Raw genomic sequence first — 6,390 nt, 5'->3', positions numbered from 1 at the left:
TTCATAAAAGATTTTTCTAAAATTGCCACTCCTATGAACAAACTCCTTGAAAAAGATGCTCCATTTATCTTTTCAGATGAATGCATCAAATCTTTTAATATTCTTAAAGAAAAACTCACTAATGCGCCGATCATGATAACTCTAAATTGGAATCTACCGTTTGAACTAATATGCGATGCAAGTGATTTTGCAATGGGAGCCGTTTTAGGACAAAGGATTGAAAAACGATTTCAACCTATTTATTATGCTAGTAAGATGTTACAAGGAGCACAAACGAATTACACAACTACTGAAAAAGAACTCCTTGCTATTGTCTTTGCTTTTGACAAATTTCGTTCATATCTCGTTCTAGCTAAAACGGTGGTCTATACCAACCATTCTGCTCTTAGATACCTATTTTCGAAACAAGATGCTAAACCATGATTAATCCATTGGATCTTACTCTTAAAAGAGTTCGATATTGAAATCCGAGATAAAAAGGGAGCAGAAAATCTCGCCGCTGATCATCTTTCTCGTCTTGAAAATCCCGAATTAGAAGTTCTAAATGAATCAGCCATACAAGACAACTTTCCTGATGAATATCTATTGAAGATAGATTATAATGAAATTCCATGGTTTGCAGACTATGCAAACTACTTAGTATGTGGATTCCTTGAAAAATGATTGTCGTACCAAAAACGAAAGAAATTCTTTAGTGATATAAAACACTATTTCTGGGAAGATCCACATTTGTTTAAAATTTGTCCCGATGGAATAATACGCCGATGTGTATTCGGAGATAAAGCCAGTCAAATCTTAAACCATTGTCACACAGGACCAACAGGAGGGCATTATGGGCCTCAGCTCACAGCAAGAAAAGTTTACGATGCTGGATTCTATTGGCCTGCAATTTTCAAGGACGCACACCTTCTTTGCAAATCCTCTGATGCTTGTCAAAGGGCCGGAAAATTAAGTCAATGTGATGAAATGCCACAAAATGTCATTCAAGTATGTGAAGTATTTGACATTTGGGGTATTGACTTTATGGGTCCATTTCCAAAATCTCATAATAATCTCTACATTCTCGTTGCCATTGATTATGTATCTAAATGGGCGGAAGCACAAGCTCTCCCAACTAACGATGCACGAGTTGTAGTCAACTTTTTAAAACGTCTTTTTGCTAGGTTTGGAACACCGAAAGCTTTAATAAGTGATCGGGGTACTCATTTTTGTAATAATCAACTTGAGAAAGTTCTCAAAAGATATGGAGTAACTCATAAAATCTCCACTGCTTATCATCCACAGACAAGTGGACAAGTTGAAAATACTAACCGAGCTTTAAAACGTATTCTAGAGAAAACCGTAGGATCAAATCCGAAGGAATGGTCCATTAAATTGGAGGATGCACTCTGGGCTTTTAGAACAGCCTACAAAACTCCAATTGGAACCACACCTTTTAAACTCGTTTACGGAAAAGCATGTCATCTTCCAGTAGAAATTGAACATAAAGCATTTTGGGCTTTGAAGACATGTAATCTTGATTTACATGAAGCCGGACGTCTACGATTAAGTCAACTAAACGAATTAGAAGAATTGAGACATGAAGCATACGAAAATTCGTTAATCTATAAAGAAAGAATGAAGAAATGGCATGATAAAAGAATAAGAAGTTTAAAAGAATTTAAGGAAGGAGATAAAGTTCTTCTTTTCAATTCACGATTCAAGCTATTTTCTGAAAAATTAAAATCAAGATGGTCTGGACCATTTATAGTCAAAAGAGTTTTCCCATACGGAACAATAGAGTTAATAAATTCAAATGGGATTGAATTTAAAGTTAATGGTCACAGAGTTAAACATTACATACATGGTCTGATGGAAGTTGACAATGAAGTCAATCATAATTTCACCACCCAAGAAAACCTTCAAAATGAAAACATAAATATGTTGTCAACAACATATGAAAAATCAAAATTGGAAAATTGGGAGGATTCAAATTAGAGTGATTGAGAAGAATTCTTATACAAACCTCCCATTCCAAGAAATGAAGAAAAAGAAGTTCAAATAGAAGTGAAAGAACCAAGAAAAGAACACCCGAAAAAGGTTTACAAACCAACTCGACTTATTAAAGCAGGAGACCCGGGTGAATTTATCATTTCTTGCTTGCTTAATGATGGTGCTATATATAATGGACTCGCAGATTTAGGAGCAAGTACAAATATTATGCCTCTTTCGTTATACAAAAGATTAGGTATGGGTAAATTAAAACCAACCAAAATAGAGGTTCAATCATTTGACCTAACCATTAAACACCCGGTTGGAATAGCAAATAATTTACTTGTTAACGTGGGAAGTTTGACCTTTATTTCAAACTTCATAGTGATTAATATGGAGGAAAACCTTGATATTCCTCTAATTTTAGGTCGCCCATTTTTAGCAACCACCGAGGCGTTCATTGATGTAAGAGAAGGTAGAATGACACTTAAGGATGGTGATAAATCGATCACCTTTGTGAACCGAAAGTTTAGATCTCCACCAACCAAAACTGTTAAACCAATAAAAATGCATAAGTGTGGGGAAGATGAAGAAACACATAATGATGATCCGATCACAAAGAACCCCGTTGATGATACAAAATTATATGAACCCGTTTTTAACAGTTCAACGAAGAAACTTTGTAAACGGATTCACGATGCTAAGATTAAGGGAAACTTTAAGTTATGTAACTGATTAGTATCCAATTTATCGCCAAAAGAAAAGGCGATGTTAGTTGAATTTGTGAAAGTTACGGAGGAAATCAACAAATGGATTGAAGCAAAAGTCAGAGATATACAAGTTGTTGATGATCTAATTGAAAATAACATTAATCACAATTTTAACACCACATCTAACTAAGTGTGGGGAGGTTCGAATCTTTTTAGGGTAATATGTATTTTTGTTAGAGTTAGATATTCTGTTTTCGTGTAGTTCTCGAGAATGGAATCCGAATGGTCTTTCCCTAGCAGACCCTAAAGAATTAGTTTTCTCCCCCCATTCTGAATTTTTTGTTTTGTATAAAATTAATATGTTTTTTTTTAATTTAAGTTTTGTGTGAATTTAAAAAACAAAGAATTACTTTATTTCATTAAGTTTTAAAAAATGATTTCTAAAATTCGTCGTAAGTTGAAGACTAGGTCATGGAACTAAAATTGTTTTACCCGAGGGCGGGGCGAAAAATTTTGTTATCATTATTTTTAATTGATCTAAATTATACAAAAAAAAAAAATTAAAAAACCCAAAAAAATCTTTGCTTTTAAAACAATCGCTTTAAAAACGACAAATTTTAAATTTTGTCGAGGGACGGACTAGGTAAACATACCGAAACTACCTAAAGTAAAAGGAAACAAAATTTTAAAAAAAATTATTCATTTAAATTGTTTTAGTAAATAAAGGTTTTTATAAAAAAATTATATATATGTTTGTAGTTTATCTTATGTACAAAACAGGGTAAAACAGCGCATTTTCAAAGACTGACATTAAAGTTTAGCAAAAGCTACTAATTTTGACCACTAGATACAAAATATCAAATGTGATATAAAATAATATGTTTGCAAACTCGGTATTTTAATCACTTTTCTACACTAATCACCCTCATGAATTTATAATTATAGTCTGATTTCATGCAAATGAGGGCATTGCATGATCTCAAGTGTGGGGAAGGGTTATAAATTCTCTTGGGTTTACACTTAGTTTAATTGCCAAATTTTGTGAAAATTTGAAAAATTTTCAACTAAATGAATTCAAAATCATGTTTACACATATTTATGAACAATAAAACTAGGTGTTAATACCGAAATTATTGTTACCTCGGAGAGAACATAAATGGAGAATCAACCCAAAACGTTAGAATTCATTTCAAATAGAATAGAGGAGAATAAAAAGGCAAAGAAAAAAAATAAATAAAAGCTAAGTGTGGGAAGAATTTACCAAGTTCTTCAAAAATATATCACATATTTGTACAAGATTATTGCAGGTACTTTTGCTTTGAACTAAACTAATCAGTTTTACCCGATTTATTGTAATACATTTGAAAAGAATAGATGGATCTACACGATGAATCAGTTCCATCATTAAAAGGAAGTAATGTCTTCCAAGAAAGACACGCGCTTCTTGATTTAGGTCAGGAAGTTGTCGTCCAGACCAGCTGTAGAGTCTTCGAAAAACCTTGAAAAGTTTTCTCGAAAATCAGCTGGAAATCCACGGACCTCAGCATCAAACAGGGTCGCCAAGTGGTCAGACTTATCCTAACCATGAGAGGATCTGTTTCGTAAAATGTGGAGGGCGCCGTGCAAATTAGCTTGATAAGACTAATGAATCAGATCCCCAGAAAGGATAATCTCCTTAAAAGATCAAAAATTAGCTTTTAAGACTGATATTACTCAATCCTTGAGATTGACTTTTAAAGATTGAGAATTACAAACTCATGGAATTCTGTAACGACCCGGAATTTTCCGATCGTTCTATACTTATGAGATTAATATTTACATATATTAAACCTTACCAACATGATAAGCAATCCAAACTGTTGAGACTTATATTTTTGAAAAGAGTTTTACACAACATTTGACCGATGATATCACGAACTATATAACACACGATAATTATACGATTATGTATATGTACATATCTATACATATTTAACATGATTTAAGGATGGTTTAACATCTCATTGTGAACTAACAACAATGAGTTATAAGTATACTTTGAGACCACTAACTTAAGTTTTCAAACGATAACTATATGTAACGTTCTTTGACATATATACTTACAATCTATAATGTGTTGTGATTTATGTCACCAATATGATTTAAGTGTAATGGGATTAATTTGTAACCAAAATAATCTTGATAAATATCGAACAAGTTTGGGGAAGTGTGGAGTGCACACTTGTTTGAACTTATCTTGATTATGACGGGGGTTCGGGGGCAGCGCCCCCGATAAGCGGGGTCCAAGGGGTGGCAACCCCTGGCGGGGTCCAAGGGGTGGCAGCCCCTGGTTGGGGTCGAGCTGCCAGGTTAGCTTGGAAATTTTTTTTTTGGGCTAACATTGCTTTATTAAAAATGTCTTAAAATTTTATTTTTGGCCCGGTTGGACCCAAAATAAAAGCCCGATTTTGAGCTTCTTTTACCGTATCATACCCATCAGCCATACATATTTACTATTGGTAAATACACATCAAATCAATATCCTTATCAGCTTTAGATCTGCCCTAGATAAGAGGAAATCTTATTTGTAAGCTAGCATACATTATTACTCAAAAATTCAACACAATAATTTATCCTTGTTTCCTCAACAACCAGACTGTCCTATAAGTATCACCATCACCTTGGTTTTTCATTTCATTCTTACAACCATCTTTCTCTAACCAAAAAAAAAAAAAAAAAACACACTCTTAGGAACTCTAAGTGTTCATCACAATCTCAGCAAATACTCATGAAGAACTAGCTTCATGAACAACCTATAATCATCATAAGAAAGTTTGATCAAGATTATTTTCTATCTTTTCTAGTAGCTTTATCCAAGTAACTTGAGGTAGTAACCTTATTCATAATCTTATTCGATTCATATTTATATAGCTATCTTATTTTGTGTTATAAAATTTTTAACAACAAGAACATAGTTTGAATGATTTCAAACCTGTTCGCAAACTAAATAGATCCTTCTAATTTGATTTTAAAAACACTTCAAAACCTGTAATATATCATATTATGACAAAATCGGATTAATCATATCTTGGCTAATTAACATAATATTTAATATATATTTACTTATGATCTGATTTTATATATTCCAGGACCACCCGTAAACAACACGAGAAGATTAATCATAAGACCTCATGATTGTACGCAACACGTCATCTGAAAACACGTTACTTTATGTACGCAACACGTCATTTGACAACATGGTACCATGGGTCGAGATTAATTCTGATCAATACGAATACGATGGGGTCTTTATTTATTTTATTGAGCAACTAATTGTGGACCATTAACAACAGACTGCTAACTACGGACTAAGAAAATATTAAAAGTATTATAAGTATATATATATGTAACGATTACTTGAAAAGAAAATATGTTGATATATTATATATATGGTTAGGTTCGTGATATCTATCGGAGACCAAGTCGAGTTAAATACCTTCAAGGAAAAGGTGAGTATATAGTCCCACTTTTAAACTCTAAATATTTCGGGATGAGAATACATGCATTTTATGATTTACGTTATGGACACAAGTGATTAAAAATATATATTCTACGTTGAGTTGTACCACTGGCATACTTCCCTGTAACTTGGTAACTATTATTTACATGAGGTATTGTAAACGCGAATCCTGTTGATAGATCTATCGGGCCTGACAACCCCAACCGGACT

The sequence above is a fragment of the Rutidosis leptorrhynchoides genome, chromosome 11, assembly GCF_046630445.1.
Source record: "Rutidosis leptorrhynchoides isolate AG116_Rl617_1_P2 chromosome 11, CSIRO_AGI_Rlap_v1, whole genome shotgun sequence".
NCBI lineage: Eukaryota > Viridiplantae > Streptophyta > Magnoliopsida > Asterales > Asteraceae > Rutidosis > Rutidosis leptorrhynchoides.
Note: the sequence above shows the minus strand (reverse complement) of the source record.